This window comes from Mustela nigripes, chromosome 3 (genome assembly GCF_022355385.1).
Source record: "Mustela nigripes isolate SB6536 chromosome 3, MUSNIG.SB6536, whole genome shotgun sequence".
NCBI lineage: Eukaryota > Metazoa > Chordata > Mammalia > Carnivora > Mustelidae > Mustela > Mustela nigripes.
The window spans coordinates 57201354-57228052 of NC_081559.1; the positions used below are offsets into that span (position 1 = coordinate 57201354).

Here is a 26699-nt window from a genome sequence, read left to right on the forward strand (position 1 = left end):
TCTTTGTTTCCAAATCTACATTTTTCTATGAGAAAAGATGCACAAGAGATTGTAAACAGGATAATTATATGGCAATATGATTTCTAATGCAGGCTTTCCTTGTGGATTATTTCAAATGTGTAGGGGTTTGTTTTGGTGTGTTTTTTTTCCACTCTGCCTATGAGTCAGAGAGATAAAATGTTGTTTTGAAAGCACGAGTATACGGATCCACTAGAAACCTCCTACAATGTTGCTTAAAACATTTCACGAAAGATTACTGAAAGAAAGAGCAAAGAAGAGTGAGAAGGGAGTACAGAGGTGGTCCCAGGCATTTAGCCCACGTCACTGTGGACACAGGGTCTGCCCCGTGTGTCCTCTTTTCTCCAGAACAGTGTGGAGAAAGAAGAAAAACTATATGCACAAAGAGCTGCAAGTTTAAATATGACGAAGTTACAAAGTGATCCTGTCTGAGATGACAGTGTTTTGGTTGGGGGAAGGGATGAGTATGAGTCTTTGGAAGGATGCGTCCTCCTGTCCTTTCCCTATGTCTTCACTAAACTTTCCACTGTGGTTGGTCAAGTCAGATGCTTGGGACCCACAGATGGATGGGGTAGTGTCAAACACCTGCCCACCCTTCAAGCTGGCACACACAGACACAGCATATTTATTTATTGTGGCCCAGAGCGGCAGTTTAAGCTAAGGAGCACTTAGGACCCCCTCCCCTTCCCGGGCTATGTGGCACAAGTACAGGCTGCAGGGGCATTCGGACTTCCGGTGGAATTGGTGTCCCTCGAGCTCTACCCCAAAGAAAGCCCCAAGACGTACTGTCTGCTTTTTCACCGATGATCTGTCTTCTATGCCACGCACCATGCCTAGCATATATTAGACACTCAATAAGTTTTGTTGAAAAAAAATTGTTAGTCTGCCACCAGAAGATTGAGCTGCTTGATAATCAAAGGACCTCAAAAAAAACAGACTATTGATTCATTCCTTCAGCGGCTAGGGACACAGGGATAAAGGAAGTACCGTCCTGCTCCAGGAAGCTACGGTTTAATGAGAAAAACACATGCACAAGAGTCAAGTGAACAGAGCAGACGGATCTCATGGCGAGAAATCAGAAAAAATTTCACATAGAGAGGATCTTGGCCAAGAAGACTGCATTCTCTAGCCCCAAATATCAAAGAAAATAACGCCAACATCTAATCTCTGCCATTTCCTTCCTTCTCAGGAAGAAGGAAAACTTGACACATCAGAGAGGATGGATTATTCTGGATATATTGGAATCTGTTTTAGTTGTGAATACTAGAAATGACATAATCTCCCTATACACCTCATTCAAATGTAACAGGTTCTTTTTGGTTTTTTTTTTTTTAAGAAATCTTCCTTCAGATATTGTGGGGTAGTCACATGCTGAAGAGTCAGGTAATCCTAGGCTGATGCTTATTAGTCAAGTGACCTTAAGAATATTATTTATTGTATGTGATGGTCCCTTAACCATAAAATGGGGATAGCATATGTCAAGTGGTCCATAAATGTCATCCCCTCTCTTGCTGTCCCACACTTTAAGGTACACTTGGCATGTTCAGGTTTTTGTAAATAATCTATTTAACCATTAGAATGGTTGATAACCTTCATGTGTGAGCAAATGCAGTGAAGATTCTTAGATAGCTCATAGTTTGCCTCTTACTCCACTCAAATGTAAATAAGAGCAGGGCTATTTCTTTTTCAAGAGCTTCTTGAGGGAAGCACGGAGTGAGACTAAAAAATATCAACCCGGAACATCAATGTTTACCATTCTTCAAATGAGGAGAATCTTAATACTATCCATAACCACATCAATAAGTATTAACTGATAATGATTATTTTTGGAACCAGCAATATTCTTTAGGCACTTCACTGATAACATTAGTAAGGCAAATGAAATCTTTCATGGGTTATTTTAAAAATTAAATGTATTTAATACATTTATTTTTTTCACAACTCCTAATTATATCTTCATTAAAAAAGTTCTTGACTATTATGTGTAATTTCACTCTAGGAGCGATTAAAAATTTTCTGAAGAGTTTCAGGAAATTATATTTGAAGGAAACACTTGAAAGATATTCAGCAATCTGAATATCTAGAGGCAATAAGAAAACTCAAATCAATGACATTTGAGTTGATTCCCATGACACATTTACAGCAAGTCTGTTGACTTTACTTCAACTTTTCTTCCTAGAAAATTTTTCTCACAGCGGCTAAGTAACAAATTTCTTTTCTTAGTCTTCTGGGTATCATATTAATTACCGACAATATCTCCCCACCCAAAAAAAACAATGATACAGGGTAGGAAGAGAAAGAAGAGTCTTCTGTAATTAGACTCTAGCTAATACATTGGCTAACCAGCTTGGCAATGACTAATTTTAGCTAATTCTAAATTACCCATCCACAGATAATTCATAAGGTAAAAATTTATAGACCATTTATTGTGTGACATCTGCTTTAGTAGGTACTGAACAACAAAAACAAGTAAGAATATAACCTCCCTGAAGACATTTTTTTTTCACTACTGTATCTATCCTCAGCAACTAGGACAGTATCTAGCATGTTGTTGAGTCTCAATAAATGTTTTTAAGTTGATAGGTGAATTCAAGAAATGACAAAGTTCCAAGTTGTCACTGTCTAGGTGGGGAAATGGACATGTGGATCACTAATTTAATACTGTACTGTTCATGGTAGTTTCTTCCCACCCACTTTTCACGATCTCCGAACTTCCTTTCAGCCACCGTACAAAATCTTTTTTTAATTAGAGAGTGAAATGGGAAAACATTTAAAGTAAAAGAGGTTTGGTTTTAATTTTCTGTTCCACTACTAGCTGTGTGACTTCAGACAAATTATTTGCCAATTTTATGTTTGATCTTTGATTTATCAAATGGAGATAATGGTACTTGTATATAGGTCAGTCTAGAAAAATAAGTGACAGTGTATAAAACCCAGGGTTTGTCAAACAGTAACTACTTAAGTAACTATAAATCTCCCAGACAGATCCCTCTTTTTCTTCTCCTCTAGTTTTCTCTCCCAGACTGTATTAGCCTGTCCTCAGGACCACTGTCTTCCCAATCACTCTAGACCAGAGGTTCCCAAACATGGCTGACTTCAGAATCACTGGGACCAGTGATTAGAATCTCTTGAGCGTGTCTTAAAATCCCACGGGGAGCTCATGCTCATCCTCTCATTCCAGCTGATTCTGATCAGCTGTTTGGGAGTCATTGTTCTCCATCAATGCAACGTTCCTTAGAGCTGTGGCTCTCAAACTGGAATGTGCACCAGAATCCCCACGTCGACTGCTGGGTCTCACCTCCAAAGTTTCTAATTCAGGAGATTTAGAGTGGAGCCAAAGAATTTCCATTTCTAACAAGTCCCCAGGGAATACTGGTGCTATTGATTCAGGGACCACATTCTGAGGTCTTGTTTAAAGGTCTTGCTAGCCAAAGTATGATCTCCTGGCAGCCATATCAGCATCACTGGGGAGCACCTTAAAAATTCAGACTCTCACACCTCACCTCACCTTTACCTTAAAGTCTGAGAAGCACAGATTTACAGACAAGCTTTATAAAGGGACCTTTTAAAAATGCTGGTTCCTGGGATCCATACATTATGATATAGCCCCAGAATCTACATTTTATTTATTTTTTAAAAGATTTTATTTATTTATTTGAGTGAGAGAGAGCATGAGAGGGGAGAAGGCCAAAGGGAGAAGCAGACTCCCCATAGAGCTGGGAGCCCAACACAGGACTCAATCCCTGGACTCCAGGATCATGACCTGAGAAGAAGGCAGTTGCTTAGCCAACTGAGCCACCCAGGTGCCCAGAATTTACATTTTAATAAACTCCTCCATGTCACCTGGATTCATGCAATTCTTGAAACACAGCTAGAAAACACTGCCCAAGAGTTTTGTTGCAGCAGCTGATTAGCTGCAAAGTCAGTAATTGTACTCCCTACTGAGTATATAACATTGAACCTAGACACCTTGCTAGGTGTCTTCCTGTAGCGAGAATCCTACCAACCGGGTAACCACATCCTACTTACTTTTTCCTATCAGCCAAGAAGATTGTGTATGCTTCCCAGCATTTGTCTCATTTTGAGACAGATGTCAAGTTTGAAGAAGAATGTCTGAAACCATTGCTTATACCCATTAGTCAATACTGTTGTGATTTTAAGTAACAGAAACCCTCTCTATCTAGCATGCATGCACACACACTCACCCACCCCACACACACAATGAAAAGATGAATTTTCTAGGAAGATAAAAGGTATCTAACAAAATCTGGATAGCTCCGTTGGTTAAATGTTCTACTCGGTTTCAGCTCAGGTCATGAAATTAAGTCCTGGGTTGGGCTCCACACTCAGCAGGAAGTCTGCTGGAGATTCTCTCCCTCTCCCTCCGCCTCTGCTCCTCCCCTCACGAATAAATAAATAAAATCTTTACAAAATACAACAGAAGGAAGTACAGTTGGGTCTCATCTTTGATGGTCCAGAATTGAGATCATTAATCTGTGGCAGATTGTATATTCCCCAAATGGCCACAGCAATATTTTATAGCCTATATGCTCTTTCTGAACTTTGTCACTCCTACACCAAGAGTTGGAATTTAGGGCGCCTGGGTGGCTCAGTGGGTTAAGCCGCTGCCTTCAGCTCAGGTCATGATCTCAGGATCCTGGGATCGAGTCCCGCATCGGGCTCTCTGCTCGGCAGGGAGCCTGCTTCCCTCTCTCTCTCTCTCTCTCTCTGCCTGCCTCTCCATCTACTTGTGATTTCTCTCTGTCAAATAAATAAATAAAATCTTTAAAAAAAAAAAAAAAAGAGTTGGAATTTATTCTCCCTTCTCTTGAAACTGTTCAGGCCTTTGCAACCACCTCTTCTGATAAAGGACCATGATGGAAGGGTACTACGTGGCTCTCCAGAATGTGCCCCTATAATCTTAAGCCTCAATGCCAGAAGTCCAGCTGTCCAAAAGCTTCCATGTGCGAAAGACCACTTGGAAAGACCACATGGAGATAGAAAGAAATACCCCCAAAAGACCCATGTGTTCTAGTTCCTGTCCAGCTATTTGAATCTTCTTAGTCCAAGAATCAAATATGTGAGTAAGGAAGCCCTCAAATTGTTTCCCAGGATACTATCGGACTGTAACGATGTAAGGGACTCTGAAGAGAATCACCCAGTTAAATCCAGAACTATGAGCAATATTAATAATTGTTGTTGTTTTATACCCCTATCCAGCAATAGTAGCTGAACTAATCTCTCTGTTTATCTAAAGCATTGTGATTTTGCCCTTCTATTTCTCTCTGCACATCTTCTTTCTGTCTACAGACCAGGCTCATGCATTTGTTCATGCACATAGAACAATATGGTTATTCAGCTAGACTACAAGCCCTACAGAAGTACTTCTTAAGTTTTAATGTGCATAGGAATCACCTGGAAATTTTGTTATAAGATAGATTCGAATTCAGTAGTTCTATGGTGGTAGCTGAGATTTTGTATTTCTTTTTTTATTTACTTTATTTTTTAATAGGCTCCATACCCAATGTGGGACTTGAACTCATGACTCTGAGATCAAGGGTCACATGCTCTACTAAGACAACCAGACGCCCTAAGAGCTCGTGTTTCTAAAAAGGTCCCAGGTGATGGATGTTGCTGTGGCTGTGGACCACTAGATTAACTTTACCATTTGCTCATTCTCTTTTTTTGTGCTCTCTCTCATCTCTCATTATCTTCAATAACTTAAAAACAAATTGTAGACATTGTGATAGTTTACCACTAGGTCCTTCAAAGTTAACTCTGCTAAGAAAAAGAGCATTCTTCCATGTAATCAGGATACTACTATATACACCAGAAACTTAATTGATATTTAAAAAAGACCTCATCTAAAATACAGTCCATATTTAAATATCCTCATTTGTCTCAAAAAATATCTTTCAAAGCAGTTTTCTTTTTCCATTTTGATCTAACATTCAGTCAAGGATTATGCATTTTTGCTACCCTATACTCTAAAATAGTAGCTTTATCTTTTCTTGAAATGTCTTTTATGAGATTGATATTCATGCAGGCCTTGCCTAATAAAATGTCCCATAATCTGGATTTGATTGTTTCTTCATGAATAGATTCAAGTTATTCATTTTAATGTACCAATTATGTACTTCATATTGGAACACATTGGAACACCTCAGGAGACTCATATCAATTTACCCCTTTCTCTGGTGATGCAAGGTTAGATCTCTTAGTTATGGTGTTGTCTCTTGCATTCCTTTTTTAAGTGCAAAGAAATTTTTTCAAGAGAGGTCCCACCTGCCTGGGTGGCTCAGTAAGTCACAGGGTTAAGCACCTGACTCTTAATCTCAGTTCAAGTCTTGACCTCATGGTCCTGAGTTCAAGCCCCACATTGGGCTCTTCCATGGGCGTGGAGTATATTTAAAAGAAAGAGAGGGAGAGAGGCCCCAGCTGACTTCAGCTCTCATCTCATTGACCAGAACAGGTCACATGGTCATCACTAATCCATTCATTGACGAAGGAGAAGGGTATCCTGATACTGGCTTAAACCAATCAGGAATCCATCCCTGGAGATGAGGAGCAGCCCAGCCTCCCTGGAAGTGGAGGTCTATCACCCTGTGGGAGAGGAAACTATAAGCCTGGAAGAAAGAATTGCATGTGTATAGACAACCTACAGTGTTTGCCATACTTACCTAACCTTACAGAGCTAGTTAGAGGAAAAAGTGATCTCTGATTCTTATTCCAACATAGCATACTGCCTCCTCAAGAGATTAAGGATTTATTGCTTATAAAATACTTTACAGGCCTCCTGTGAGAAATCCAATATTTATTTACCCTCTAAGATAAAAACAGAAATTTGTATTTTCTTATTTTCTGTCAAGCTTTCCTCAGTCCATGATTCTTCACAGTGTGATAATGATATAGCCATATATGTCCTCTGAGAAAGAAAACACTTTTTTCCTTACAAAATAGGCTAATAAGTTACACACAGAATAAGTCCATGAAACGTAAATAGTGTAATTTAAAAACATTTCCCCCCCCAAAAAAAATTCTACTCTATAATTCTTTCAAAAAGTTCTAGAGATCTGAAATAAAAAGGAGTTATAATTCTACCAAGACAAGAAGCCAAAATTATGGACGCTTTTACAAAGTTTATCAAGACTATTAATAATGGTCATCCAAACCTTTGGCATCTACAGAATTGGGTGGGATATGTATAAAATGTAGTTTTCTTATGAGAATTCTGGCACTCTGAAATCTGAAAAACATGAAGTTGATTCTGAATCCCAGGAAAGATTTGGTGTAATTCTGAAAATCAAATGTAGTGTCTTGGTGCTAGATACAAGGGCCATTGGTTGGGTCAACCAAGTGACACTTCCCTCTACAGTCATCTTTCCTGTGCCTTCAGATGTAGAAGAGGCAACTTACATCCTATGATCTGAAGGGTTCAAAGACAACTTTTTTACTAGTTTGTACAGTGCCTATAAATTTTACCACAGGAATCTTAAAGTCATTCTTTATCCCACTTCCGGCAAGGGTCTCTCCCCCTTCCCAGCCCCTTTCTCACTGAGCTGAAGCTATTCCCCCTCTTTGTACTTAAATAAGGAGCCCCAAAGTTGACTCTGCATGGGCCTCAGCGATAGTTCTTCCCATACCTCTCTCAGTCAACATTTTAGCAATAGAACTTTAGGTTCCATTGAAACCTAAGGATAAAGAAGCCCAGACAGCTCTATGGAGAATGGATTATAGGTGGAGAAATGGGTACAGATGTGTAGGGAGATGAAAAAGGAGAGAACATTGAAGCTAATCTTTACCTGCTTCACAGTTTTGCCCAAACCAAGGCACTGGTTTTAGAGCTCACCACAATTTCTGTTTTTGACAACCACCGACCTCAACCTTCACCAATTTTTTTCTTCTGTGCTATAATCTTGACTCCAGGAGAATGGTGCTTGTGATTTGTATAACCTTGTTTCACCCTGCAGCAAAAAACAGGAGATGGCCAAATACCACAGAGAACTGTGAGGTTATTTTTGTATGGGCACCAAACAAGATTTCTACATAGATTTGTCATCTCTCCCATACAATGAGTGAGTTTTAAAAATGTGGAGAGATTTCTCAGAACTATTATTCCAGCTATTTTGTTCTTTGGCATTTACCCACATACCCCATGAGAGGTAAATATGAAAAAACAATATTTGGCCATGTAGCTATAGTTACAGGCCACAGACAGCCAAGGGTACAGAAATTTAAAGACAAATGTAATATACAACTTTGCCCCGATTCTGTCTCCCTGGATAAACTCTGCTCACCACTTAAATCTAAGTGTTCCCTTGTCCTAGATAATTGACAAGCAGTGGGAGAAGGTAAAATCAAGTAGAAATTGAACATTGAACAGAAAAGGACCTCTTTTCCAAAACAAAAATTCCATTTTATTGTGGAATGATGAAAATACCCCATTCTTTTGTTTAGATAAATTTCAACAGCGTTTACGCTGATTTCCCCACAGGGAGAAAAAGAGACTATTTCTTTGAAAAGTTGTTGGCAGAAAAACACTCAAGTTCAAATTGGTTTCATCCTGAAGGTTTGAAGTAAAATAATTCTTTGTAAGGATTTATAAATAAGACATTCATTAATGAAGTTTCACAATATCACTTTGAAGTGAATACTACTGAATTCATTTAACTTGTGCTGAGAAACCTAACAGAGAAATTGGGCAATTAGACTTGCTCAGTAAGGCATTTAAAAGTCTAGAGAATGAAGCTAGGAATTCCCAGTGCCTCAGTCTCCATGTTGAAGGAGACAGATATGGAATCAGACGTGCATCAGATACAGGGAAAGGAATTCTGTGACCCAGATAGAACGAGAAGTATAACCTAGACATCTACTTAGGGTATCACTATTTCCCATCTGGAACAGATGTCCAGTACATGTCACATCTGGAAGAAGAGGCTTCTGGGAAGTGCATGAGTGCTTTCACAGAACTGAACATCTGCCCTGACCTCTTCTCCAGTTCCCAGGAAACTCAACACCTATCCCTACACTCCCTGCCCCAAGTCAGTGCTGCTATTAAACATTTCTGAGGTGAATGGCCTGAGAGCACCTTGGATATCAAAGGCCTCTCCCCCAAGGTCAGCCAAGCTTTGAGGTAACTCTGACTGCCTCTGATTCCTCTCTTTCCGCAGCCCCGCAACATTCAAACATGTCAGCTCATTGTTCGTCCCCAAATTTAACCCATTTTTGTTGACATGTCCCTTTTCAGTCTTATTCAGGACCTAATGACAGTACTTTGTAATCTACTTCTTCAACACTCCTTTCCTTCCTGTCTGTCCTCCTGTCTATTGCAAAGATTTCTGTTGTTGTGGCAAGAAGAACACCTTTACTGCCTGCCTATCACCCTCTGGTCCAAGTTGCCTTTTCCCTTAAGTTTCAGGTCTGCTCCCTGATGTCTGCTTTCCATTTTCTTCTCTTTTACTCAGGCAAGCAAAGCTTCTCCAGAGGTCCAGTGACACAGACATCTTTCTTTTGCCTTTATGTCTGCTACAATCACACAGACCTCTAATTCTCTAATTTCCCTTCATGCTTTCAGAATCACTTCATCTACTAAATTTATTTTTTAAGATTTTACTTATTTATTTGCAGAGATCACAAGTAGGCAGAAAGTCAGGCAGAGAGAGAGGGGCAAGCAGGCTCCCCACCGAACAGCGAACTCCATATGGGCCTCGATCCCAGGACCCTGAGATCATGACCTGAGCCGAAGGCAGAGGCTCAACCCACTGAGCCACCCAGGCGCCCCTCATCTACTAAATTTACATTGACCCCAATGCCCCGTTTCTTGTCCATGCTTTCCTTGTGCAATTGCCCACATTAATTCAGTAAATATTTACTGATAACGTCCTATGTATAGAGCACCATATGTAACAAGAAAGATACAAAGATAATTGAGATATGCATCCGGAACTTGAGGACCGGAGCATAAATCCTTCTAATTCACAAGGGATTCAGGATACCTGGGTGGCTCAGTCGTTAGGCAGCTGCCTTCAGCTCACATCATGATCCCAGGGTCCTGGGATTGAGCCCCGCATCAAGCTCCCTGCTCGGTGGGAAGCCTGCTTCTCCTTCTCTCACTCCCCCGCTTGTGTTCCCTCTCTTGCTGTCTCTATCAAATAAATAAAATCTCTTAAAAAAATACAAAGGGGATTCTAAATGATACTAAAATGATACTGATAAGGTGATATGGTCATTCAAAGTCAGGGGCAGTTCCTTCCAAAAAAGAGGAACATGAGCAAAATCAGGAAGATTTCATGGAAGAAGTAGCTTCTTCGTGTAGCCGTAAACAGATATTTCAGCTATAGAAAGGTATTTCAGGTGTTAAAAACTGTACCAGCAAAGGCATGGAATGCGGAGGAAACCGGGATTAATAGGACAGTTTGGGCTGGCTAGAACATGGAGGGCAGAAAAGCATGTTTATGGCAATAACTATGGAGCCAAGTGTGCAGCATTGGATTGGTATGCTAAGGTGTCAGACTTGTTTTGAAGCCACTGAAAGCTTGTGATGAGGAGTGAGACAATCTGGGCTGGCCTCTGGAAGGTTAAGCTGGCACTGGTACAGGTGAAAACAAGAAGCAAGGAATATTTAGGACATCATTATAACCAACTCCAAGAGGGAAAAAGAATCGAGAACCTGGACTAGAGTAGTAACAGTGGGAAGGAAAAGGAAGAAACATCTAGGGAAGCATCCAAACGTAGAATCAACAGAGGTTGGCAATGGGCTGGATTAGTGGGGAAGAAAGTGACTCCAGGTTTTCCTAATAATGTTGGTACAAAGAGCCACTAGACAGACGGCTGCTTTTTTAAATTCCATCCACAAATGCTTATTAAGCTCTTACTGTGTGACCAGAGCTAGGCAAGAAATCAGAGATACAGTAGTCAATGAAAATAGTCTTCTGCCATGAGAAGCTGTCAATTTAAAAGAGCTAGATACGGGGGAAGCGTCTGAGATGCTGTGAAAGGAGCTCCCTCAGAATCCAGAGGGGTTAGTTAAGTCACTTGTGGCCAGAAAGTTTCCGGTCCAGAGACCAGGTTGTGTAAAAGCCAGCTGCACATGACCATATGCGTAACCGCAGAGAAGCCCGCCTCCTCTGAGAACATTCCTTTCCAGCTCCTCGGGTGCCTGCGTCTCAGCTACGATGGAAATGAAAACAAAGACTACACTGAATTCTTTTCTTTCATTGTTCATTGTTACCCAAAAACTGTCATTTCCATTGCACTTGAATTAGGTAATAGTATCAGGTGATGTCGCCTGGGGTGGGGAAGGGAGAGGACTGGCAGCCCAATGCAGGGCAAAGAGCTCTAAATTCAGAGTCAGTAAACCAGACTTGTTTTTTGGCTCTCCCACTGACCAGTGGGGTCAACTTTACCAGGTATAAAAACTTCTCTTGGCCTCAGTTTTCTTATTCTTAAAATGGTGACTTCAAGAAAAAAAAAAATCTGCTTTACTTATATCACTTTGTGTTGTAGAGATCGAAAAAGAAATATAAAAGCAATTTGCAAAACATAAAATATTATTAGTTATCAACTATTACTAAATATATTTCTTTTACTCCCGATTCCTCCACAGAGCAAATGACACACTCATGTTAGATTAAAGCAGAGTTTTTTACAAAGAGACTGCTTCCAAAGTACAGGCCGGGTCCTGGGAGAACACAGTACTCCGGGGCAGGTAACATCAGAGGAGCCGTTCCCATGCGTGGGATGAAAGAGAGAAGAGGCCTGAGGATCGTGGCAGGGATTGGGAAAGACCAAGTGCTATCAGTTGGAGAAGGCTGTCTGCAGCCAGCAAAGCAGAGAGGAAACCCAGATAATAAATACCTCAGTCATGCTCTTTCTTCCATCTAATCAGCTTCCAGGGTCCCTTGGTCAGAGCCAACCAGAAGATAGCAAGAGAGAGATCAGAGCTGAGGTAGTCTGTCTAGGTCAGGCTCTGGGGTTAGTGAGTTGAGTGGAGAAGTATCTGACCCAGCATCAGTAAGCTTCTATCAATCATCTTCAGTGAATGCGAGAATCACTGGTGGAAACTTGTTAGAAAACAAAGTGCAAGGAGATGTTTTCCCGAGCAGCCCACAGATTCGCACGTATGTGGTCAACGGACACATTTTTGAGAACACTGAAGTAGATAGGTTAATTTCTAGATAGATTAATAAGTGATTCCTAGGAGCCAATCAAGTTCTCTTCCCTCGGTCATGGAGAGGGGTGGGAATCGTAGGAGTAAGATCAGATTAACCCACCAGGAAAGAAGGCATTTGCTCCTCTTCCCAAGTGCCTTGTATATCTTGGAGACTGGTGTATGAACCATGGGGGGTTGTAATTTTGCTAGGGCCTACCACCTGGCACAATTCAAAAGAACTCTAACACCTTCCTTTGCTTCTAATAGGACCCAAATCAACCCACAAGAGAGTCTGGTCACAACGCTGTGTCTTCATGCATTTCTTTCAACCAATTATAGAGGATGTCACTCCCACAGGGAAGAGTTTTTCATTTTTGACAGGATCCTGTTGCACTAAAAATCACTGTGTTTTCTCTGTCTTTGTATCCCTACTACCAACACACTGAGTAGATGGTAAGTGCTCAGTAAACATCAAGGGCCACCATTTCATGACTGGACAGAAAAGAAAAGGGAATGCAGTTTAAATTTATATTGTAAAGTCTATTATGTGTTTCTTTTAAAAAGCAAAAAAAAAAAAAAAAAAAAAAACTTATCTTATAAAACTTTCTTTGGAACTTTCACTTAAAACCAAATCCACGGGACACCTGGATGGCTCAGTCAGTTAAACATCTGTCGTTGGCTCAGATCGTGATCCCAGTGTTCTGGCATAGAGTCCAGCTTCGGACTCTTTGCTCAGTGGGGACCCTGATTCTCCCTCTGTCTGCAGCTCTCCCTGCTGTGCTCTCTTTCCCTGACAAATAAATGAAATCTTTCTTAAAAAATAAAAAATAAAAATAAAACCAAATCCAACAAAAGTCCAAACAAATTTTTAAGACTATATGCAGTTGCTATGTTCCTCAAGGTAATTAATGGGTCCCTGGGAAAGAGAGCCTCTTCTCAGGCTCCCACCTACTGTTTTGTACTTCTGTGTAGTTGTTATTCAACATAACTGAAATTTTCTTAGAAATGATAAACTCGTTGCAAATAACAAGATCTCATCCTTTTTATGGCTAAGTAATATTCCATTTTATATATCTATATCTCATACCTTCTTTATCCATTCATCTATCAGTGGACACTGGGCTGCTTCCATATCTTATCTATTATAAATTTTTTTGTTTTCCATGAGTAGCACTATATGGGGACTAATGATAGCTACACTTGTGGTGAGCATGGCATAACATTTACTGAATCACTATGTTGTACACTTAAAACTAATGTAACATTGTCAACTACACTCAAAAATAAAAGAAGAAGAGAAGACGGGGAAGAAGAAGAAGGCGGCAGGGTGGGGGAGAGGAGGAGGGGGAGGAGGGGGAGGAGGAATGATAAAGTTGTAAAGATAATGCCACAGTAGAAATGCGGGTGTCTCTTTTTTAAGTCTTTCTATTTTTTTTGTCAAGAATCTGTTTTCATACACATGTAACTCAAAAACAAACAAGCAAATCTTAGCAACTAGATTACACAGCTTCAGCCCAAAAGTGAATTCATTTCTTTTCAGCACATACTGACCATGCAACACCTGTTCCTTACAGAAGATATTTAGCATTTTGTGCACACCTACACATATTTTGGGGGTAGGAATCACAGCTGTTTGTAATTTAACTGTAACTGTAATCCCAAGTGTGAAACAGAACTAAGAGAATTATAAGACATTAAAATAAGGAATTATGCAGATGATCCTTTCTTGGTAAGACCTCAAAAGTGCAAAATCAAGAAAAAGTTACTTATTTAATAATTTACAAAAATATTGAGTGAAACTTTATTGTTTTCTGAATATTAATAATGTTTTCAAGATTTCCTTCTGTAGGATGAAACAGACTACCACCACAGGAGAACTTTTCCCATTTTGATATCAATCCTAAAGAGAGATAATAATTAGTTTCTAAACTTTTAAATGCTCCCATTTAGTTTGAACTCCTAGCCAGTGAAAGAGAGTTGTTTGTTATCTATCACCAAAAGGAATTCCAAATAAAGAAGGCTCCAGGTCTGATTAATTCCGAAGTTCAATCACATTCTTGAGACCCGGTTTCTGTCCACGTTTTTACTCATTCATCTAAATTTCCATACTGAAAAGAAGACAGTGTGTCAGTCAGGATTATCTGAGAAAGGGAACAAAAAAATGTATCTATCTATCTGTCTATCTATCTATCTATTCTTTGACCAATCTATCTACTGATCAATCTATCAGTCCATCTATTGACATATCTAGAGAGATTTCAAGCAATTGGCTTATACAATTGTAAGAGGAAGTCTGAAATCTGTGGGAAATGACAACAGGCAGGAAACTCTTGGGCAGAAGCTAATGTTGCAGGCTTGAGGCAAAATTTCTTCTTCCTCAGAAAAAGAGTTTTTCTCTTAAGATCTTTTGACTAATTGGAAGCCCACCTAGATTATCAAATACACTCTCCTTTACCTAAAGTCAGCTGATTATAGATGGCAACCATGTCTACAAAATACCTTCACAGCAACACCTAAATTAGTGTTTAACTGAATATCTGGGTACTCTAGCCTAGCCAGTCAACCGACACACAAAACTGTCACAGACCATTTCTTCCTTGTGCAACTCTTACCAGCAAAGGAGCCTTTCCCTGAAGCATCTCAACCTACTTCTTCTCAATCTCCTTTGGCCAGTGCTTGGATTTACACTCTTCATGAAATTGATCCCTTGCAGGGAGAATTAAATCAAAACTGGTTTAGACCAGTTGGGTTTTAGCTGAACCCTAGAGAGTCAGAGTAGATGCCTGCACTCAGTGTGGGCTGTGCCCCATGGGAGAAGGGGAAAGTTACTGTTGGGTAGGCAAAAAGAGTATCAGAACATAGTAGGAGCTCAATACAAATTTGAATGAGGGAATAAGCCAATGAGTGAATAGAGATGCACGCTGAGGATAATGAGTAGTGGTGGTTATCTCCAACTACACATTCCAGGAAACATATGACTTCATCAGGTAAACAGTGTATATACTGTGTGCATGACGTATGCCTCTTGTCTCCATGATATCACATTCACATCTCTGCCACACACTGCTAGGCATTGTCACTCATAAAGACAAAGTGAATGCTGACTTGTGCTCAAGGGGATAAATTGGAAAAGAAAGGAAGAAAAACACCATTCTAAGTTTACAATCTAATTTAGTACCAAATGCAAAAGCTTTCATGTTGCTGTACTTAAACCCTTAATTCTAGAACACACACCAACATATTGTTTTCAGTAAATAAGATTACACTTTACAGAAATCTAGGAAAGCAGAGACCCTTGCCTGGGGACTATGCATTTCTCCAGGGAGTCCCAAATTGTATTCCAAAAAAATTTTTTGCTTTTTTTGTTGCACTTTTTTCAGAGTTCTTTATGTTTAACTGTTTTGTTAAACCAAGAGTTTTGACCAGGAGTCTGAGTTTGTATCAAATGTGATATATGAACAAGATGGAGATATGTTCAGAATCAATGGAACACCGATTTATCTCACACCCCTCGCATACGCACACAGATGCGCGCACACACAAAACCACCCCCACACCTAGCTGCCTTTACTGTTTTCTCACCACCTTAATAATTAGGGACTGTGTTATGTTCCTTCCATATTAATTTTGCAGAAAAAATGCTAAGGTGGTCAACAAGAAATTATTCTCTTTCAGTGGTCTAAAATTCAAATTTACTAAAAAATACTATCAGAAACTTGTAAGGAACTCCCGTGAATAAGAGGAAGTCTATGACTAATTTCTCCTTCTTTTTTTTTTTTAAGATTTTATTTATTTATTTGACAGAGAGAGATCACAAGTAGGCAGAGATGCAGGCAGAGAGAGAGAGAGGAGGAAGCAGGCTCCCCGCTGAGCAAAGAGCCCGATGCGGGACTCAATCCCAGGACCCCGAGATCATGACCCGAGCCGAAGGCAGTGGCTTAACCCACTGAGCCACCCAGGTGCCCCTAATTTCTCCTTCTTAAGCACTTTGAAAATCACTTCCCCTTCCTTTCTCTTCTTTTCCTGTGGCCCCTGGCCAACTTGCTGCCATATATTAGTCTTGTAACCCTGGAGAGTCCTTTCCTCTTTCTAAGATTTAGTTGATTTTTTTCCATGCAAAATAGGAAGAACAATAGTTTTCCAAAATGCCTTAGAAGTTTCTAGATCTCTGTTTCCAACTTTGTATTTTTTTCCCACTAAAATGTGATATTCTGGAGGGCAGAAATTATGCCATTTGCAATTTTATCACTAGGTGCTCAAAATATTTTGGCGGTTGAAGTAACAAAATATTCATCAATTAGTACTTGTACCCCAAGTGTTTTTAAAGCATTTCTCTCTACCAACATATTTTCTAATTATTCACTTGAGATCTCTCAATAGAGACTTTTGTATTGTCCTCCATAATTATTCTTCCCAAGGAAAGTGTGTTGGGTGGGAAATACTTGAGAAGACTTGTTTGGAAACTTGCTTTTAGTGTTACATATTACTTTTAGCTAAGCTTGGTTTAGGCATGAACAAGACTGCTAGAGGAGGCTTGTGCAATGTAGGAAGTTGCTAACAAATACATATGATCATTATATCCAATATGTATTGACAATCACCATATATGGCCTGTCATGATATGGTGGTTATCGAGAGGTTTGAATAAGAAGTTGAGTATTTTACTGGAAGACATAGATTCCCTTGGGAAAACAGCAAAAAGATATTTACTTTGTGTAGATCAATGGAATATAGGAAAAGCAGTGGTTATTGAATGAAACTTTTATGCACAAATATTTCCATGACACCAAAACAAAATAGACAGGAAAAGTGATAGGTTTGTATTTTTTAAGATGTATGGTTCAAACAAAATAACTCTTCTTTGATTAGTCAAAAGGTTTTGTGAAAGTGCTTAAACTATCAAAGGCCATTTCATGAGATTTGAGAGAGAGTCTGATGACCTGGAAGTAGAACTAGGGCTGAGAAAGGCAAACCAGGACTAGACAAGGGACGTCATAGGGATAAGAGGTGTCAGAGTGGGGTCACAGAGGAAAAAAGGAATGAGAAAAATTCCAGGAACAGGTGTGTAAGGAGGGATCTAAGCAGCCCAGGTTCAACATTGGGATACCTGAGGAATGAGAACAGGGTCTTTAATGCTGCCATCTTGAATTTACTTCTCGGAATTTTGAGCACATGGAGGGGATTAATATTCTTGATTTAATTTCCTGTTACAGACCAAAAGGAAATAGTGTGTTAAAATGCAATCACTACGCCCTTTTTTGATACAGAAAAATAGAGGCCCTAATGCCACAAGAACTGGTTTTTAAGGCTTTTGGAAACCATTGAGATCTCCTTGTCAGTTTCCAAATCTGAACTGAGAAACTTTCCAAAAATGCAATGGTAAAGGGACAGGGACATATTTTAACTTGCTAGACTGCAAGGAAGCAGGAAACATTTTTCTAGTAGTGTGTTGTCTATGCAGAGAAAGTTAAACTACTTCATTTCCCTAAAAATTGAGAAGAGGGATTTGTAATTGTATGGTGGGCGGTGGGCCCTGAAGTGGGGAGGAGAGGACATCTGGTGTGGTACATCACTGTTCCACCCACCGGGAGATGAGTGGGAAGAGGGAAAACCTGCCTCCCTTGCTTTGAGTTTGACTTCTAGATTACAGTCACAGAAAATGCAGACAGCCCTTTGCCAATTGATGTTTGAGCCCAATGGGATTAAAATGTACATGCAAACCTAATACAGAGTGCAATTGGACATCTGTAAAGTCAACCTGTTTTTTTCGTTGTTGGTTTTTTTTTTTTCCTAGATTCTATGGGATTTGGAGTTCTGGTCTCTACCTTCAGGTTTCCATCTGTGGTATGACATAATCTCCAAAGATATTGCTAAGACAGCTTTGCCCCTTACATTAAAGCCCAAATATGTCATTCTAGGCATTATGTAATACTCTCCTATTGGAAGTACTTGAGATAATGTATGTGAGTGTGTTCCATAAACTGTAAAGCACTGTCTAAATACATGTTCTGTGGCAAGTGCACGGTTAAATCAAGCCTCACAATGAAAAAATAATTGTGACTGAACTGCAATTCTCAGTGTCTGGAGCCCACTTCCAATTAGGTTTACAGTTTCATCAATTTGCTATTTAATTGTTTTAAGCCACCCAAGTGCCAGGCAATATTCTTGTACTCTTTCTTCAATATGGCGTCAGCACAAAAACTTGAAGAAGTTTAATATAAATGTTGACACAGAAGCAATATTTTTGTTTTTAGGGCATAAAATAGCAGATATTTGGGGAAATGCTTTTAACAGGTTTTGATATCTGGCTAAGTCCATCGCTCTCCCCAGCTGTCTGCCTCGTCTGTCACCCTCAGCTTCCTTCCACTTCTCCAAGGAGCCTTAGAAAAACACTCCTCGCTGATATCAGTTGCTCCAGCACTCTCCAGGCACAGTCAAAGGCATTTAGAAGTCCAGAGAGGCCCATGGTCACCTTATTTTTAGACTCTTACTGACTTAAAAAATTAAGATATATGCTAATAGGTTTAACAAAATTATGGCATATTTTGTTATGTTTACACTTAAATGAATTCCCTTAAGACACATAAATCGATACATCAACAACTTAAGTTGATGCATTAAAGTTTGATCCACTGAACACAAAGATGAATAAGACACAATATCTTCCTCAAGGAATTCTCAGTCCAGCAGACTGTGAAGTATTATATCATAAATAATCGCATATAAGTGTTGATAGGGTCATGCAACCAGAAAGTCTTTAATGAATATGCTTTTCTCATAGAGAATGTCAAAACTCTGACATGCTTTCTCTGTGTGAAAACCTCCACCAAGTGGCAGTCCTCATCCTTTCCCACTCCTGAGCTCACCAGTCTGGCTGCTCGCCCTCACCGGGCAGCATTGCCCAGCGCATCGGCCCATCGGCCCATCGAGGTTGCCAGATTGCTGGCCACAGCCCTACCCTGGTTCTTTCTGCTGCAGCTCTCAAGGAGATGGAGAGCATTGCCATTCCACAACCAGGAAAGTTCCATTTCCTCCTGGCCCATCAGCAGGGCTGAAGCTTTTTTTCAAATTGGCTCTTTCATTTGGAAAGCTCTTTCATGTTCAAAACACTAGCGAGTACAAACTGTTGCTAAATTAGGTAAACCATAGAGCAATCTGTCTCACTAGAAAAAAAAGAAAAAGTTGGTATTGCTCTTCTGTTCTAGTCTGCACAGATCACAGTCAACATCCTCATGGTAGTGGAGCACATTACTAAGAGAGAGAGAGAGATGGAGAGACAGAGGCTGGAATCAAAAGAAGTCAGTTTTCCCTTCTGAAAAACTCCATTTTGAGAAGACACTGACTCTCCACAAATCCTAGTTCCTGCTTGCACGTTGTAATGTCTCAACACACCTGCGGATCCTTTGACCTAACGAGGCTCCTCCCCATCCCGTGATTCACGCCACGTGCTCTATTTATCTCCAGTCTTACCAGCAGCTCAGAACAACTGGGAGACTCAGAGATCCAATTCTGAAGGACAAGCCTCATCATAATGGAAAATCCAATTAACTTTAGATACAGGAGCTGCATTCCAGCAGCAGCAGCGTAATTTTGCCTTCTATGAGAATGGTTGAGCTGTTCATTAGGTAGCATGTCAGAAATTAAACAAGGCCAATTATTTTCCTTGTCTTGAGATCTAGCATTATCTGGGGAATTAGAAGACTGACTGCGGACATCCATTTTAACTAGATATAATTCCTGGCATCTTTGTTTTTCACTGTGTTATCTTTTCTTGTATGTCCTGGTGTGAGGGAAAATAATTATCTCTGGGGACTCCAGACTGAACTCCTGTTCAATGGTTTGTAGATTATGAAATGATGATGTTGATAGTGTTGATGTCATTTTTAGCTTTCCTAAGTGAAAACTGATATTAAAGAGTGATGTTATCAGGCTTACACTCTCAGCTGCTTTGTGAGAGAAGTAAAAAAGCGATTGTTATCCCTGCTTCCAGGGAGATAAACTGGAGACCACATGACTTGCTGAAAGTTTCCTATGTGATTATTGGGAGAGCTGGAAACAAAAGACAGGTCTTGACACCCCGCTCACTGCTCAGCTTCCAAAGTATGCTTTCTCACTTTGGCAAAGCTGACAAACCCTAAGTTTCTATTGCATGCCTTCTTTTTATTGCTTTTTGCACATTTGGCTGACTCACAATCAAAAAAAAAAAAAAAATTCTTTTTTACCACGAAATTCTAAAGGATAGAAACATGGTAAAGACACGACCCCTGCCCTGTAGGGGGTTAAAACGGGACCACAAATGCAGAGCAGAGACGTGATCACTAGCATATCAGACATACAAGTAAATTAGAGTCTTTTTGAAGGTGGGAAAAATCTAAGTGTAGGTGTGTGTATACATACTTACAAAGGTGAGAGTGGCATGGAAGTGAAAGGACATCCCATTTGGTTGGGGGTAAAGGAAAATCAGAGACGCAAAGGAGAAAGGGGGGAGGGGGGTGGGGGCTGCCTTCCCCTCACCTGCGCTTGCTTTTGGTTTAGCCAGCATCCCCTTCCCTAGGCAATTGCTCCAACTTAGTGGTGTGCATCAGACTTACTCAAGGAATTTCTTAAAAATGCAGATTCATGGGCTCCATCCCAGATATCCAGGTGCTATATGGGACTGCCGGGGGCGGTTCCTGCAATCGGCAGTTTTCCACAGGTCTCCTGTGGCTGTGAACCAAGCTGGGAAGCAGTGCTGTAAGATCACGCCACTTGCTTGTTTAAAGAAGAGAGAGCACTGACTCGGAAGGTAAGGATGATGTAGGAGTCCACAAAAGGCGGTCCTTGCAAACTCTGCCTTATACGTGGAAGAGGAGGACTGAAGGAGGAAAGAAAGAGAGTACTAGGTGATTCATGAACAGCCCTTGTACAGCTCAAGTGCTCTTGGACACAGCCCCACCTGCCTGCATCAGAGAAATCTGACTCATGACAGAGCTTCCCCTTCCTCTGTCCATCTCCGGCATTTCCTCTGACCCTCATATTATGCTCCTTCTGGGGCATGGGCTGTTCTCATTTTCCGTTTATGAATAATTTGGGGCTATATTTAGGCAACTCCAGTCATTAGGTACCCGTATTTCTGTATATAGCCTATAAGGTTTTATTTTTTTTAGAATTCTAGAAATTCAGGAGCAAGAAAGCTCTTAATATTAGGTCACTTAGTCAATTACCTCCTTTCCTGCCTAATGCAAGATTATTCCCACTAGCCCTGTTTCCAGTGCTCTGTTGCCTATTTTTAAATGCACTAGCTGATGGTGATTCTGCCACTCCCCTCAGGAGACCATTATCCTGGCTTACCATTCTCAGTGTCAGGGGGCTTCCCTGGTAATTAGCTCTAACTTGCTATTTCTTCCCCTTCCCATTATCCTCAGTTATCAATTCCCTTGTAACAACATTATTTCTCTCACATTCATTATATATTTTTAGATCATTTCCACAGTTCCACAAGCCCCTGTTAAAAAGAGTTGAGCTAGTTGGTAGCAGCCCATGTCTTAATCAGAATCACTGTGGAGAATGAAAATGGAGCGAAAGGTCCCTGGGCTCCGCGGTTGGCAGCCCCGTGGTAGGCAGCCGTGTACTGCACTGTCTCATCCCTGAAGCTCCAGGCCCATCCAGCCATTTTTCAGTGTGAGGCCACCCTCCTCCACGAAGCAGTGTCTCTTGGAGCATAATATGTCTAGGTCGTATGGAGGTGTATAAAAAAAGGTTGTTTCATCACCTGAAAAACTGGGATGAGACTGCCTACACTTCATCAGATTTCTAGGAATGTTAAATGAGACCAGGTATGCAAATAATTTAGCAAAAGCTCTAGCATGCACTAAATAGAATAAAATCTTGAGACACATCTGTGTGTTCAGATGAATATACGTTTGGAAGTCCAATAAACCTCATTCCGTTTTTTGCTTTGTCACTCGCTGGTTGTGTGACTTCATCAACACGTATGTGCAGTAATTTATCATATAGCATTATATAACATCAAGATTTCTTGAGGGAAGGTATTGGCATCTTATTCATCTTTATGCCCAGTGTACCTGCTTAAATGCATCAACTTAAGTCGTTTGACCTCCCTGAGGCTCAGTGTTCCCTTCTGTGCAATGAGTGCATATTGCCTACCTCTGTGTCACACACATGTTGTGCCCCGGCTCACATCTCCTTAGCTTACTTTTTTTTTCCCCTGCAGCCACTGCTGCAGCTACCAAATGGGCACAGGAATAGCCCGATGACACTTCACCTTAGCAGCGTCCTGAAGAATCCTGCCATCACCTAAGGGAGTCTGGATCCCATCACCCGAGCAGCAGTTCTCACTATGGAGATTTGGTTGTCATAACTGAGGGCGGGAAGTGCTGTTGGCATCTGGCAGATAAGAGGCCAGGCTGTTCACATCTTACAAGGCACAGGGTAAGAGTGTTGCTGTTGAGAAACCCTGAGGAGGAGACACTACAAAAGCCTTATCTGTGGAAAACACCTCATAAGATATGCTCCTCTTCTCACATTCAGAACCATCCCCTTCAGTGCTCTAGACTGGACTCATCAGAAGGTTATTTCTCTGCTGTATAAGGGCTATGTACTAAACAGCCAGCAGAACCATGCATTGGTTCCTACCCTATGGAGTAAGGGCTATAATGATAGAAATGTATACCGATAGGAACATTTAGGTCATAACACCAACACAGGATATTATATACTCCCTTCTCCGAGAGAAAACAGCACAGCTAAAGAATTGCAAGCCATTGGGTGCCTGGGTGGCTCAGTCATTTAATCATTGGCTGTTGGCTCAGGTCATGATCTCAGGGTCCTGGGATCGTGCCCCACATCAGGCTCCCTGCTCAGCAGGGAGTCTGCTTCTTCCTGTGCCCCTCCCCCAAACTGTACTCTCAATCTCTCTCTCTCTCTCTCTCAAATAAATAAGTAAAATCTTAACTATAAAAAAAAATTGCAAGGCAGAAACTAGGGGAACCAGTGTGGGAGTAGATTTTGAGAGTGCTCACAGATGAGGTTAGAATCTAAGGCTGGAGAGGGGAAAGTTTATTGGCAATGGGACACTCTTCTGTGATATGGGGTTCAATGTCTTAGCAAGAAAAAAGTGGGCCCTAATACACTACTGGGATTGTTTCTCGAAGTTTGGATCTTACAAAAGTAAAGCAGGTGTAGAACTGCCTTAACAGAGAACTGGGGAAGAGGTTGAAAGGCTCAGGGAACATTGTGGTGGATTAATGTTAAATCAAAGAAACCACCACCTGGCCATGCTCCCTGAGAAGGTCCAGAGGACACTACTCCACCTGGCCAACAAAGAATGTATGGTGAAGGAAAGCACCAGAATTGTAGAGAAGCTTGGTTGTCATGCTGTTGACACTGGGAGGTACTACATTAGAAATGGGTTCTCTTGTATTACCAGAATGGATAGGATTCTAAAATAGCTGAGATTATTTTGTCTTTACAGAGAGAGTGGATATAATTATTGAAATGGGTTGGATGGCCAGAGTGACAGAGTGCCTTGATCCACAGGGATGTGTGACAATTATTAATTGATCCTGGGAATGAGATAGAAGAGCAACCAATTTGAATTTTGTCTAAGTTGTATAACCAGAAGTTGAGATCTAGCAAGCAAAAAACTGGTGTCAGCCACCACAATGGAAAATCATGAGCACTCACTCATTTTCTAGATCTAAGTCAATTCTCAGATTCAGAACCCAGTCTCAGAGCCAGAACCCATTGACCAATGAAGAGGCTGGGTCCTTTTGAGGAAGTGCCCTGCATCACCATTGCAAATATATATAATAAATATCCCCTAAACCTTCCTCAAAGGATCTGAAACCAGTTATCAGAATCAGTATGTACTGGGGAAAGAGTGCCCAGACCATTCAAGAGCTCCTGGGCACCAGGGCTGAGCTGACTCTGACAGCAAGGCATCTGAAGTGCCATTGTGATCCTCCATTAGAGAAAGGTTTATATAAGCCAGACAAATGAATGGAATCCTGGCCCACATCCATCTCCTAGTGGCCCCATGGGTCCACAGACCATATGTGCAGTTATTACCCATTACCTTAGTGCAATCAAGATTGGTTCCTTGGCCAATGGAAAGGGGTAAGGGCAAATCTTTAAAACTGTGGTGCTTTATCACAAGAGGAACTGCAGAAACTAGCATCACCGTCAAAGATTTGAAGGATGAAGGGGTATCACCCTTCGATTCACCTGTTTGGCCTCTGCAAAAAGCTAGAGGGATCATGGTGAATGACAGTGGATCAAAATAAAACCAAGTGGTAGCCTCAATCACAACTGCTATCGCAGATATGATACCTGACTACAACTGATTATCACAATTTCTGGCATGTAATACAAAGCTTTTGAGCAGACAAATGTATTTTTCTCAATCCCCATAAATAATAAAGATCAAATGCACTTTCTGGTCATGTCAAAAAGACAGTATTATGCATTAACTGTCTTACCTTAGGACTAGGTTAAATCTCCAGTTCTCTGTCATAATATAGTCTACAAAGATCTTAATGGCCTTGATATTCCACAGAATCAGCATGGTTTCTGATTGACAGCACTGGTGGTGTCATGGTGATTGGACCTGGTGAGCTGGAAGAGGTAAGTATTTAGGGTCCCATGGTCAGACACATACATGCCATAGTTTAGATGATAAAACCTTCAAAGTTTCAAGGACCTACCACGTGAGTGACGTTTTTGATGATCCCAAGAAGCAGAACATGTGTAGGCAGTCGAGTTCAACATAAATGACAAATTGTTGCACTTGCCCCTCCTACGACTAGGAGAGAGGCTTCTTCAGGTACTGGTGTCAACACATACCACACATGGAAATACACTGTGGACTATTTAGTGGTGCCTTGGAAAGCTGTGTGATATATGCTTCCCAGAGCAAGAGAGAATCCTGTTGCAGGTCCAGACTGAAGTACAAGTTGCTTTGATGTTCAGGCAGGATGACCTAGTTGATGGATGGTGCTAGAGGTATACTTTGTGGGTTAGAATGCTATGCAGAATCTCTGTTAAACCTCAATATGAGACTCCTGGCCTCTGGAGCCAGATCAAAAATTCAAAGGCAGAGAAACTTCACCTCGCATGCTTTGGGGCCCTAGTAGAAGCTAGAACATCAAGTGTGACTATGCAGCTGGAGCTGGAATGGGGAATGAGATTATGAGATCCACAGTCATCTGGTCATCCAGGAAAAGATACAGTCACTGTATGATGTAAATAGTACATTTGGGATTGTGTTGAGTAGGTCCAGAGAGCACAAGTAACTTACATGAGCATGTGGCCTCTACAGTCATGTGACTTTCCTCTGTTGCACCCATACTGTCTTGGAGACTTCCCTATGACTAACTCATAGAGGAGAAAATATTTGAGCCTGGTTCACAGAAGGATTAGCCCAGTATATTTATGATAAATGAAGATAGACTGCCACCACAATTCAGTCCCACTCAAAGGTAACCCTGAAGGGCACCAGAAAAGAGAAATTTGCCCAGTTGCATAACTCCGGGCCACACAATTGGCTATACAACTCGTCCACAGGGCGGAAACTGCCTAAAGCACAGATATACACAAACTTTTGGGCTTACAGAGAGCTTTGCTGATTGGTCAGGATTTTTGAAAGGAGCACAATTAAAGACTTAAAAACAGATAAGGAAGTTTGAGGAACAGGTTTGTGAATAAATCTTTGGCAGAGGGCCCAAAGCGTATAGGGATACTGGTGCCTTAAATTAATGCCTACTGGAGAGCCTTCTAGAGCATTCAGAGAGGCACTGGGCAATTAGAAGAAGAGGTTAACTTGTCCAGTGACTTATCAGTCAGCCTCTGACCAGTAACCCAAGTGCTTGCACAGTAGTCTCATGAATGAAACAGCCTTGGTGACAGGAATGGAGGCTATGCATAGACCCGACAGCACAGGCTCTCTCTCACTCAGGCTGATCTAGCTATTGCTCCTGCTGAATTTCTAAGCTGCCAGCAGCAGAGACACAATATGGTGCCTCAATATAGAAACATCCCTCAAGAAGGCCAATCTCTTCTTGACAAGTTAGTGACACCCTAGAAAGGCAGCAATATATCCTTGCCAGAATTTACACTGACTTTCATTATGACTTTGCCTTTTCTATCCAAGCTGCCTCAGCTAGCATCATCTGAGGCTTGGGGAGTATATGATTTATCATCTTAGAATCCCAATAAAATCAACTCAGATCAAGGGACATATTTTACAATGAAGGTAAGTGAAATGAGTGCATGACTAGAGAATCCTCAGATCCCACCATATACCACATCACTGTGAAGAAGTCAGCCCCACAGAATGATGGAATCTTCTATTTTAGGCTCAGCTAAGGAGCTTCCTTGGGGACCACATTAGGTTGAGTCCTGTCCTCTAGGACTCTGTATATGTAGAGAACCTCTAGCCAGTATATGGTGAAGTGTATCTAGAATACCTAAGTCCAAAAACCAAGGGGTAGAAGTAGAATTAGCTCTTCCCATCATCACTCCTAGAGACACA

The 26699-nt window shown here is 40.9% G+C and overlaps 1 long non-coding RNA gene across 1 annotated transcript in view; it reads right to left on the reverse strand.

Annotated features, from left to right (window-relative positions):
- Window positions 1-24728, reverse strand: part of LOC132012971 (uncharacterized) — a 38136-nt gene extending 13408 nt beyond the window's left edge. The window contains exon 1 of the long non-coding RNA XR_009402827.1: window positions 24649-24728. This is a non-coding gene — a long non-coding RNA (uncharacterized LOC132012971). The remainder of the gene's footprint in view (window positions 1-24648) is intronic.
- Between the last annotated feature and the right edge of the window lie 1971 nt (window positions 24729-26699).